Here is a 13,208-nt window from a genome sequence, read left to right as displayed (position 1 = left end):
TGAGATACACAGTTGACCCTTGAAAAATGCAGGGGTGAGGGGCACCGACCTCCTGCACAGTCAAAAATCCACATACAACTTTTGACTCCCCCAAAACTTAACTACTAACAAAAAGCCTACTCTTGACTGGAAGCCTTACCAATAACACCGATAGTCAGTCAACAAAACCTTAACAAAAAATTTCATATTGCACTTTTGGCTTAATGTTTGGACCCCCTTTTCCTGGCTCTATCCAGGAATACAGTTTGAAAGCATTTCTTTATTTGGGCATTATTTTACAAATGGTTGCTGCTTATGAGGTCATGTGAGAGGGAAGAAAGATGTCATAACTTGAGGGTTTTGAAAATTCTTAGCCTCTCCATAGAGTATACTAGTTACCCCAAACTTACCTCTTCCTGCTTTCCATACATGTTACACATTGGACTTCTTGGATTGGTCTTAATTTCTCTGTTCCTTCTTCCTTCTGTCTCTTTGCTCTTTCAGCAAATTCTTGATTCATCTGCCCTACCCCCACCTCTTCCTGGCCCCTCCAGCTTCACTCTGGCTACTCCATCTTCAACCCCCAAGCCTCCTTCTGTTCTCGAAATACAAACTACCCTTTGAGCCAGATTGCAAAATCACGGCCCAGGGGTCGAATCTGGCCCACCAGCTGATTTATAAGTAAAATTTTATGGGCACACAGCTCACTCATTCATGTAAGTGTTGTCCAGGGCCATTCACGCCACAGCAGCGGGGCTGGGTGGTGGCCCAAGGCCTGTGATGGACTCTGGCTCTTTCCAGGAAAAGTGCAAAGGCTTCTCTAGGAATTCCAACAGTATGTTATGACCTTCTTCCCTCTGCTTTGTCTCTGTTTTCTCCAGGTTGCTTTTCTTTCCTTTATTTTTGTTTGTTTGTCAGTTTGTTTAGGTTGCAGGTAAGAGGATCCTCTGAGATATCTGCAGATCTCCGTGAGCCACCACTGCCTGTCTGCTCACACCCGAGAAGGCTGAGTGACGGCGTGCTCCACATCGGTACGGTCACGACCTCTGGGCCAGACCTTCTCCTTCCCTGTCTTTCAGTCTGTCCTCACACCACCGCTGGGAATTTGCATCTGCTGAGAGAGACAGATGTCACTTTCAATGGTACAAATGGAAATTGGAGTTGCTCAAGTAGGAGTGTTGTTGACATCATAAATACATTTGCAGAAAAGTTAGTCAGCAGAGTCTATGGTCATTTGAGATGTCACACTAATAAAGGAGTATTATTCATGAATTATATAAAACTACCACACAAAGATTATTTTGTGTAATAGTAAGGGCATGTTATTATTATTAGTGTGTCACTATTTGTAGGGCCACAGCCCTCTCAGGAGCTGTCCTGGCGCAATCTGAAACTAACCCCATTCACAGAGGGTCAGCAGACAGGGACAAAAGAGACCGAGTCACTCCAGGTTGGCAGGTGGCAATTTCAATAATAATGAAGAGACCTTACATACAGGCTTGTCTTGAGCAGCAACAAGATGAATGGATCCCCACACCCACCCCCAAATCTTAAAATGGATCCCCACACCCACACCCAAAAAGAAGCCCTAACTCGGCTTGGTCACATGTACCCTGTAGATATTTTCTTTTTTTTAAAGATTTATTTTCTTTGTTTATTTGAGAGAGAGAGCATGTGAGCAGGGGCAGAGGGAGAGAAAGACAATCTTAAGCATACTCCCCGTTGAGCTTGGAGCCCAACATGAAGATTGATCTCATGCCCTAATACCATGAGCTGAGCTAAAATCAAGAGGGGGACATCCAACCAACTGACACACCTAGGTGTAGGTATTTTCCACATCATGTCACCATCTCAAGGCTGTGTCCTTGGAGCAGCCTCTGGGAGCATGATAGGCAAGGGGCATCTACATTCCAAGGACAGGGGAGCAGGTGAGGAGCCTCCAAGGGCCCAAGGGCCATTTCATAGGTCCAACCACAGTCATGTGTTTTTGATCACGTTCCCCAACATTCTACCGGCTGACTGCCCTTACAATCTCACACATCCCCCTCTCTTGCAACGTGTCCTGATCTGTCAGCAAAAGGTTCCACCGGCTTGGAGGGGGCTCTTCTGGCTGCTGTCTGGCTACACTGGAGGTAGATGCCATAGCAACAATGCAGACACATGCAAGAGAAAACGCAGATTAAGACAATTTCTAAACTCAGTGACAACTTTTTCCACCAAGGGCCTCAGGATTCAATCCATTGATTTATTAAATTCCTAGGCTGGGGGTTGGAGCATTCAGGGCATTGACTTGTGTCCTCATCTGATTTAATAAAGATGATGCATTAACAGACTCATCAGATATGAACATACAACATCCTCTTTGGGTAATGATACAGGTGCCTCCTTGAGAGGCAGTAACAATGTCCAAGGCCATCCTATTCCGAGCACAGCTTTTCTCATTAAAGACATTTCAGTGTTCAGGAAGGACAGGCTTTGTTGTGTGTCATTCAGCGCTTGCTGAGTGAATTTAGTGAAGGCTTCTATGTGAGCTATAATGTCCTCCAAGCCTATGGAGGGCACAAAGACAGCGGCCAAACGATCAGACCGGAGAAAGACAGGGTTTACCTGGCCTTGAGAAGAGGGAGGTTGGCAACTTTAGAACCTTGACCTGGTTGTGAACACCATACATGTTGGCCAGGAGAGGCAGCAGTATCAGACATGAGGAGATTGACTGGGGGTGAGATATGCCAAACCAGGACCCCCACTTCTCCCCTGTCTCAAGGCGTTTCATTTCAGGCACAGGGCACTTCAACGGGTCCAGCTGGTAGCAGGATAATGGGATCCCAGGGGAGATCAAGTGGTTCCCCCTCACCCAAGGCTGAGGAGAAACTCCCCAACCTTGGCGGGACGTCCCATTGCAAATTTCTGTAGGTAAATCCTTTCCCAGGTGTGATGGGGCTTGGTGTGCACAACAGCGTAGAGCATTGATCCGTGGTAGAGTCGGGACAATGGCTGTTTCCCATGACTTCCACACTGTTTTGGTGTTGGATTTCTTGGCAGGGGTCCCCACTCTGGCATGTGGGGCAACAGGTCCTACTGGTTGATCACTTAAATGTATTAAAGCCTGGGGGGGCACTTGGGGGGCGCCTGGGTGGCTCAGTTGATTAAGCGTCCGACTCTTGATTTCGGCTCAGGTTGTGATCTCAAGGTTGTGAGATAGAGCCCTGCTTCAGATCATGCTGAGCACGGAGTCCCCTTAAGATTCTCTCTCTCTGGGCACCTGTGGGGGGCGCTACGGCTCAGTCGGTTAAGCATCTGCCTTTGGCTTAGGTTCTGATCCTGGGGTCCTGGGATCGAGTCCCGCATCGGGCTCCCTGCTCAGCGGGGGGTCTGCTTCTCCCTCTGCCCCTCCCCCACTTGTGCACACATGCTCTCTCTCTCTCTCTCTCTCAAAAATAAATAAATAAAATCTTAAAAAAATAGATTCTCTCCCTCTCCCTCTGCCCTTCCCCTGCCCCACTCACGCATGCTCTCTCTCTCTCTCTCTCTCTCTCTCTCTCTCTCTCTCTCTCACATAAATAAATACATAAATGTATTAAAGCCTGGACAGTACTTTAGTCCACCTGGCCAAGGTGGTTTTACTTGTTAACAATTTACTTTGCTGCTTTAATATTTTCCCTTTTCCCTCATCAGCCCCATTGCAGGTGGTTTGCAGGTGGGAGGATAGAATCTTTATTTAATGTCATGGGTTTTTTGGTCCAGTCTTGCATATCATGGCCTTCCAGATGCGACCCTCCAATCACTATCTATTTGATGAGGTTATTGATATGGACCAATATGTAATCAGTACTTAATTTTTCCAATCCCTGGTTTGCATGCAGCAGGGGAAGGCTTGGGTTCGGCCAAGTGTAGGGTCCGCGTGGACAAGAGCCCGTTTAGAACCCTCACTCGGAGGAAGGAGGCCCAATATAATCAACTTGCCTCTCTCACCATTTGGGATTTTTCTGGTAAGTGGCTCTCTATTCTTTTGGCAGTTGCCTTGGGCAGTGTTTAGAACATGTGGGACAGGCTGTTACTATATTAACCAAGTCACTCTATTATAAGGGCAATAGGGCATCCTTGGCAACGTGCCATCCTACTCAGGCATGGTGATGGCCATTCCTTCTATGCACCCAATCTGTTGTACCTACAGAAGGGTCAGGAGCTAAAACTTGTATCCGAGCTAGGGCAGCTTCCTAATTGCCTGGGGGTGTCAGTGCCTACGAGCTAGGACGTGGAGGACAGTGAGGATCACCTTAGGCTCTTGCAGATGGACCCAAATGTCTTTTTACACATTTTAACCCCATATGGGCTTATTTATAATCACCCACCACTCGGCTTTCCATTGTCTGAGCCCTAGTGTTAATCGTCTCAGAACAGTCTAGCTGTCAGTACAAAGGATTAATAACCAGGGCTCATGAGTGATCACCAGCCAAACTGTTCTGAACTCAGCCCACTGGCAGCTGTGTGAGAGGCTGTACCACCAGGAGCTGGTGCTGTATGGGGGTTTATAGGCTTTCTGCCCCTTCCAGAACTGGGACCAAAATCTAGGGGCATTCTTCCCTTCTGTTGTTTCTACCACAGTGCCTAACCATACTTTTGGGAATCATAGACACATGTAACTCCAGTGGGAACCCTGCTTGGAAGATACCCAAAGCCTTAACCTGCTTTCCTAGCTAGAATCTTTGCCTTCTCAAAGACAGCTTTGCTGTTCTGATTCCCAGACCCATATGTATCTTTTTTTTTTTTTTTAACCAGGTGACATAAGGGATGAAGGCACTGTGCCAGGTATGGAATAAAAGTCCTCCAAACCCCAAAATCCTTATAGAGGCTTGCATCTCTTTCACCTTCTTAGGGGTTAGATAGGTTTGTATCTTCTCCCATCTTCTCCCTGACAGATGCTTCAGCAAATCCTGCAGGGTGTCCTACAGCAGAGACAATTCTTTACATGTTAGCATTATATTTTCAACATAATGGGCTCATCTCACTTATGTGGGGATGGAGAACAGAGACAGGTGCCCAGCTATATCCCATGACATATGGTGAGGTTGTGCAAGTCACCTTGCAGGACCACTTGACAGGTGCATCGTTGTCCCTCCCACAGGAAAGCAAATTAATCTTAGTTAATCAGAAACCTGTACTTACCATAGACTTTTCCATGAATTTCCTGGAAGAAGAAGCACTTTTGCAGGAATACATCTTGCCAAAGCATCAGAGTAAAACAAGAACTCATGAAAGACTTAAAAGAGGCCCAATGGCCAAAGATCTGATGAGAGTTTCTTATACACTTGGTAAAGGCACAACACAGAAACTTTGTTTTTCTGGGCAGATAAAGAAAGAGCTTTGTTCATCATTTCGTCTCAAGAGCAGACCAACAATCCAAGAAAATTTTGTCTTTTTAACAGAGAGAGAGAGAAAAATCAATCTTTTACCAGTGTACTTTCAAACACACTTACCCCAGTCTCAGTCCTGACCATGCATAAAATTCTTTCATCCCAAAGATTCCCCTTCGCAAACCTTCTCAGACTTTCTTTCCTCATTTAGATTTTGTCCTGCATTGTCCCTCTCTAAACAGCCAGTCTCGTTTCGAGACAAAATGATTTTCTTTTCCCCTCAACAAAAGTGTATTCTCACTTTGCTTATGCTTATGCTTTTCTGACACATTTCCTATTTTCCCTACAAGAGGGGTTGCATTCCTTATTGTCTGGCAGTCTATATTTTAAAGAGCCTTCCCTCGCGTTTTCTTTTCTTCCATCTTTGAGGGCGATGTTTTTGTTAGCTCCTGGGCTGTTCACATTTTAAAGACAGGATAAGATTTACAGCTTCAAGGGAGACAGGATGGGAGCTTTTCTCCTAGGAGTTTTGGGGATAATTTCCATTTAAAACTTTCCTTTGTATTAAGAGTCAGAAGAATTAGGATGTTTGTTTCCTCATTAATTACTATAATTTAAAAAAAAAATTCATCACTTTTTTAGGGATTCCACTTCTTAGTTTCCTGAACAAGTGCCTGACCTTTTTTTTTTTTTTTTAAATAGTCTCCACACCCAGCGTGGGGCTTGAACTCACGACCCTGAGATCAAGACCTGAGCTGAGATCAAGAATCAGTTGCATGCTTAACCAACTGAGCCACCCAGGTGCCCACAAGTGCCCTGACCTTCATCCCTGGTGGCTTTGCAAACGGCACACAAAACTCTCTCACTTATTTCCCTGCTCTCTTACCTTGTCTTCCAGCCCCAAGAGCCTTGAGGCTGGGGGGACATCCTCGTTTTCTAATCCCAGCTTACCTTTTAACATCCAGACATGAGCTTTAGCCTCCAGCTGGGCATTGGTAGCCAGCAGAAGTGCCCGTAGTAGAGGCCAGCCCTCTGCGGCTACCAGGCGACCACCGGCTTCCCTTCCCTTCCACAGCGTGCAATGCCCAATTCCTCCAGCAAGTGGCGTTAGACTGGCTTGTGTTTTCTGGGCATCCCCATACGCATGTGGCTGTCTACAAGTATCTGACCTAAGGGCCACCCCTCTCCCACCCAGAGGTTGATGGCCAAATGGGGATTTTCCCACTGGATGCCTCTTTCCCAAGACCCAGTTCTTTGGTCTCCTGCCTGGCTCTCCAAGTGTAGGTTCACAGCCCATTTGGGAGCTTTCCTGGTGCAGTCTGAAACCTACCCCATTCACACAGGCAGGGAGAGAGCAAAGAAAGAGATGGCCACTCCAGGATGGTAGGGTGGCAAATTAATAATTGCAAAGGAAACTTACATACAAGGCTTCTCTTGGGCAGCAGCAAGATGAATAGATCTCTGCCTCTGCCCCCAAATCTTCAAAGTTCAAGAAGAGGTCCTAACTCAGCTCAGTCACGTACAGAATGCAGGTGTCTTCAACATCACGTCCCCATCTCAAGGCTGTGTTCTTGGAGCAGCCTCTGGGAGCAAGAAAGGCAAGTGGAACCCACTTTCCAAGGTCAGGGAAGCTTGTGAGGAGCCTCCAAGTGTCCAGATCCGGCTCTCTGCTCAATCAGTGGTCATACCTTTTTGATCATCTTCCCCAACCCTATTAACCTTATTATGTGTTATAAAAATAAAATATAATTAAGAAAAAAGATTTCTATTTGAGTACCTTTATGTGCAGCTTTTCCCCCGGCCTTTGAACAAGAGTCTCCTTTTTTATTCTGCACGGAGCCCTAAGAATTATATAGGCAACTCTGAAAAAGCGTCTTGAACAGTATCACTTTCTCAATAAAGGCACAAGGACTTCGGCTTCTCTATTCCTCTCAAGAAACCAGGACAATGTATATAAAAGAAAATACCCCAAAATGTGGTTAAGGTGAGAGCAGAGTATCCAGTGAGCTTGAAACTGGGGAACGTCATGGTGATGAGTTCTCAGAGTTTTATTTTTGCCTCATACATACCAGGCATGTTGCTGAAGGAGCTAACCACCCAGAAATGCCAATGGGTGCAGACAAAAAAGCCCCTAAAGCAAACAAATCTACTCTCTCTAGCCAAAGGACCAGGAAGAAGAACAACCTAGAAAGAGTATGACCTTTTATAAAATTACCACTCCTCTTTGACTGAACACCTCAGATGCCACTGTGGCCCCACCCCACCCATCAGCTAGGGCTGAGTGAGCAGCTTAGACTTCCGCCTCGTGACACTGAAACAGAATGTCCAACATCCCATTGGATGTGAAGAAAGCTAAACCAGAGGTGGACAATTTCATCACCACTGACCAGTCACAAGGCACCTATGCCCCTTGTTATCAGTGGAGACAGCATGAGGAATGGAGACTCCCACTCCACCCAGCGGTAACAAGAGCTGTCCCTTGGGTGGACCTGGATTTATAAGTCCATTGCTGGTAATGAGGTGACATCACCTCCCTTCCCATGCTGGAGACATGTCGAAGAAAGCCAATTAAGTCAGAAAGTTTAAAAATCACCCAGAATTCTCATAACATAACATGAAAATGTCCAGTTTCCAATCAAAAATCACTTGTCATCAAGAGAACCTGGAAGATCTCAAACTGAATGAAAAAAAAGACAATCAATATATGTCAACTTTCAAATGCCAGAGATGTTAAAATTTGTCTAACAAAAGATTAGAGCAACCATGGTAAAAGTGTTTAAACAAGCAATTACAGACATTCTTTGTTTTTTAATTGCAGACATTGTTGACACAAATTTAAAAAAAAAAAACAGAATGCCTCAGCAAAGAAATAAAAGACATAAAGATTTTGAGATAAAAGGGAGAGAAGCTGAGGACAGTGCTCTACTGCAGTGAGCAGAGTTTTGAGGGAATAGATCATTGAAAATTTTTACTTTGTGGTCGTATTTGTTTGCTGGGGTTGCAGTAACTCAGTCCCACAACGTGGTCCCGTACATTTCTAGAGGCTGGAAGTCTGAAAACAAAGTGTGGGCAGGGTTGTTTCCCTCTGAGACTGTGAAGGAGCTGCCCCAGGCTCTCTGCTTAGTGTGTAGACGGCCATCTTCCCTCTGTGCCGCTTCACACCCTCTTCCCTCTGTGTGCATCTGTCTCTACACTTCTTCCTATAAGGACCCCCTCATACAGGATTAGGGGCCCACCCTGCTCCAGTGTGGCCTTATTTTAACTAATACAGCTGCAACCACCCTATTTCCCAATAAGGTCATAGTCTGATGTGCTGGGAGTTAGAACCTTGATGTAGGGATTCCGAGGGGATACAACTCAACACAGAACAGCGGTGTAAATGCATCACCTCCAGCATGATTTTTAGAGCTCCCAGGAGGCAGTCCAGTTGTTTCTCAGCTGAGTGAATGAACTTTCGTCTAACTGTGGCAAGAGGCTGCTTGACCACAAACTGGAGTTTACAGGGATGAGATAGAGTCTTGGGTCTGCCAGTTGTCCTTTCCATTCTCCTCCAGTGTGGTCCCGAGAACCAGAAGGGGATGGCAGTTTGTGAAAAAGAGTGAAGAGTATAAGACTGTTCAAACGCTTTTATTCTAGATACCATACCTCTGTTGAAACCAATCTTTTTTCCTTCACGAGGTAAAATATTGCACTAATAATGAACCAGATGAAGAAAACAACCTGTACGTTGAGGACATACCGTTTTGCCTGGCGACTCCCCTCCCTCCATTCCATCACCCTCCTACTCCCATAAGGAATACAGCCAGTCTGAAGACTGGACATGCACTGACTATCAGCACATATGAAATGGATAAACATTCCCGGACGTAGTAGTCACAGGCTCAGCTATTAGGAAAAAAAGGAGAAAACCAAAGTAGCGACATACTTTTATGTGTTATATTATTAACTTTGCATTTCTTTAAAGGTACAGCTTTCTAATGAGCTGCAAAATTTCAGACTGTATTAGCAATGCAAATGTTTTTAGAATCCAAGTTAGAGTGTTTCTATTATAATTGGAGCTCATGAATGCAAACAGAAATGTATTTGGAAGAGGTGCTTATCACTGCTGACCCGGTTAGCTTATTACATTCTATTAGACCAGAAAATGTACAAGCAATGCTAAAGCCGGTGTCAGAGAAAGTGGAATGTTTGCTGAGTGCTGTGACCCCACTCAATTCTCATGATTTTTCTAGCAGCTTCGATGTCTTAAAAACATTCTTTTTCTATTTTAATGTTCACTGCCAGATCATTTAAATTGGAGCTGGCATTAACATTGTTTGTTTCCTCAATGCTTCCTGATAGTTCTGAGTCATTAGTCATCACTGACATGAAGGGCAAGCATCTCAGTGAAGCCATTCAGAAACCTTGAAAATCTCATTTTCTATTATTACATGGAAGGGGGAAAACTTAGTATTTAAAATTTTGCCTTAATTTAAAGACTTCTAGGATATTATGCATGTTGTGAGTATTTTAACTGGTTCATAAGCATGAATCTTTCCAACTTTTCTATACAATAAGGGAAAATAGGTGAACCCATGGGTGAAGCCCACACCTTAAAAACTTTATTTTATGACAATTATCTTGATTGCATTTATCTATTTTCTCTGCATGATAAATAATTCCTAGTTTAAAAAAGATTAGAAACCAGAGTTATATCATTTTTCATTAAAGTCAATTTTACAATGTTTGTATTTTTCAAAGTCCGTATCCCTTCTTCTTTTATTTTGAGGTTATTTATTTATACTCTACATCCATACAAAAGGCAGTATGAGATAAGCAGATGAGATAGTAAATTGAACATATTTCTAGAAATTCTTTTTTTATGCAGAAGTACATAATGTGAATGCTCAAGTGCAGTGACAAAAAATAATAATAATGAACTAAAATTCAGGTTCTTAAGAGCCATCAATGTTGGACAAACGTTTGTAAACCAAGGAGGAACATTGGGAGGAGATCTATCTCAGGCAGAGGGAACCGAATGAATACAGGTCTCAAGGAGAGTGCAATTTTGGGGGCGAGTTTGTGTGGAGCTCAGGTGAAAAGGAAGGGAGAAGAGGAAGGACCCCAGGCCTGGAGAGGGGACCCCAAGACTGATTCTGTCACTCTGTCTCACCAGCAGCAGGAACAGGCATGGAGTCAGTGGTGACAGAGGGCAGGCATGATGTCTCCACCATAAAAACACAGGAGAGAGGTGGGACTGGCCATGTATTTAGGGTAGGGTTACCAGGGGGATAAAGATGAAGTCTAGGATTTGGGGTGCAGGGAAGACTCAAAGAACAGAGACCAAGGGAAGAAGGAGAAATGAGAAGGAGCTCACATTGTACAACAGGACCACCTGGAGAACATCTGTCTAGAGCATCCGTAAGTATGACGAGTGAAGATCTCCACTTTTGTCAGATCCGGGTATACAGAATAACTTAATGTTCCATGCAGCCTCCACTCTGTAAAGTTTGGATAATCCTGGAGACATTTAATCGATTGCTTTTTAAACCTTAGCTTCATCTGTTTGTACTAGCTCTAACAGAAATGGTGGCCAAGATGAGAATTAGCTTGGAATGGGGCGTAAAATTTTCTCCACATTCAATACCCTCTCTGAAGATTGCACAGTAAAGGTAGCAGGTGCAAAAGGGATTCAAAATGGAAAAGAAAGAACCTGCCTGGGAAGAACAGAGCCCTGTGGTTTCTCTCGGTAGAAAGGTAATCATAGACACTCTTTGCTCAAAGGAGCCTCCTCTTTAGTTAGCTGAATAACAAAGACCCAGGCAAGGATCATTGTTTTACAGGCATAGAACTCTCTCAAACTAGCCAAAACAATAAAAGGGGAATCGGGGGGAGGGAAGATACAAGAGTATCTCCAGAATGTAAGGACGGGAAGATCTCTTGAGAAGCAGGTGCCAATAACTGGAAGGGAACCACCTCAGGATGAAAGGATAGGAGACTGTCTCCTTGCTATCTATCTGGTGTTACGTGGCCATCACTGTTTCTCTCTGGATGTCTCCTTTGTTCTTTTTCTCTTCACTGAGCACCAGGATTTCTCTAGCTATCTCTGTTCACCTTACCCCTGTTTCAGAAATGACTTCCCAGATCAAGTTTTAGATGTACATTCCATGCAGGGGTCCAGCAGAGAATAGCACATGGCTTTGAGACTCACCTCCATTTCATGGGAATGGGGTGGGAACCTGATCGGCCCCCTTGGGCTAGGTGCCCAAACAATTTCCAACCCCTGTGATTAGGATTTTGTTATAAACAAGGCTGTAAAGGCTCTAAAGTGGTAACTAGACAAGCAACCACCTGCAGCAGGACCAACTTCCATCCCTTGGCAAGAGGCAAGTATAGAGCAAAAAGCAAGTGCTCAGTAAAATGCTTCTGAATCAGTTGACAAATGATAACGAAATGTAGGGAAAATCAACCTTCCCGGCGTGTACTGCCACAAGCATTGTGCTTCCTCCAGGAAAGGGGTGTTTCAACGGGAACGGGGAAAATAAAACATATGCACTTGCTGGGGGTACTGTTGAAAGGAGGCAGGCATTGGGACGGTGGTGGACAAGGCGATGAGAATTCCCCATCGATCGATGTATTTATGACAGGTCAGAAGCTTGACTTCTTCGAGGTCAAACAAGAATCATTACCTATACCCTTCCTCTTCCTGCCTGGTTTTCCTAATCTCATTCTTGGATCTGGATTTACTTTTAACAGTTTCATGGTGTTTAACTAATCTGGGAGTTTACGTGCCCCTCCTGGTGAACACCAGGAAGACATAAATGCTTAGAAGCAATTTCACCAAATATGAGGGGCCGGGAGAAGCTCTGTTCACGCTTCATGCGTTAATGAACAGCCCATCGCTTTCCTTCACCATCCAGAACTTGAAGGCACAGCTCTCTTGGGTTAGCCTTGGGGTAACACCAACTGGGTGGAAAAATCCCCCACCTACCACTTATCCGTGTGCGACCATCTTAGGAGACATTGTTTGCCTCTTTTAAAACCTTTGCTTTGGAAAGGCCACATAAAACATGCAAAAGAAATGCCATCTATTTAACCATTGTATGTTCCGATTTTATAAAGTTTCTAAGCTTGAGGTATCAGGAGAGTTGGCGAAAGAGCAATATTTCACCATTAACTCATCCCCCAGTGGGAATGGCTTTCAGTACCAACAAGTGGGTGCAATTTCTACTGCCAAGTTCATCCTAAAGGGGTGCTTCAGAAAGACTTTTGGTAATAAAGTCACACTCCAAGTAGCACCTGTTGTTCAGCTGAATTTCCAAAGACAGAGGCATTTCAGATCCAGGTGGTTGCTGGGACAACAGCATTGGGAATTATTTATCCCACTCTTTGTGGATGTCAATATGACACAGTTCTTCAGCACCTGGTTTGAAGAAGCAAAGGAAGCAGGAACAAAGCCCCCGAAAATATGCTTGTTAACAAAATCATAGTGAAGTTGGAAGACGTATCCATTCACCCTTGGCACGTTTGAAATCCTCACAGGAGACACCTGCCTCCACCCCCAGCTTCTCTACAACAAGTGATGTCACTCATGAGGCCTCTTGAATTCAGACTACCACTTCTGGGACACAGCAAGAGGAATGCTCTGTGGATTCAGGTGCGTGGATGCAACAAAAGAAATAAATATTTCAGAAGATTAAAGGGGCATGTCTAGCACATCATTTGGTGACTGGCACATGCTTAGTAAGCACGCGTGAGTGGAAAACAGACACCAACGTGCCCTGTGCTGGCTCTCCTGAAAGATATTGACCTGAGAATTCACAGCGCTTTAGTGAGTTGTTGGAAGAAAGAGGCAACATGGGTTTCTATTTCCCAAGCCCAACAGAAGAGTCAATG

This window comes from Zalophus californianus, chromosome 12 (genome assembly GCF_009762305.2).
Source record: "Zalophus californianus isolate mZalCal1 chromosome 12, mZalCal1.pri.v2, whole genome shotgun sequence".
NCBI lineage: Eukaryota > Metazoa > Chordata > Mammalia > Carnivora > Otariidae > Zalophus > Zalophus californianus.
This window is presented reverse-complemented; position numbering follows the sequence as displayed.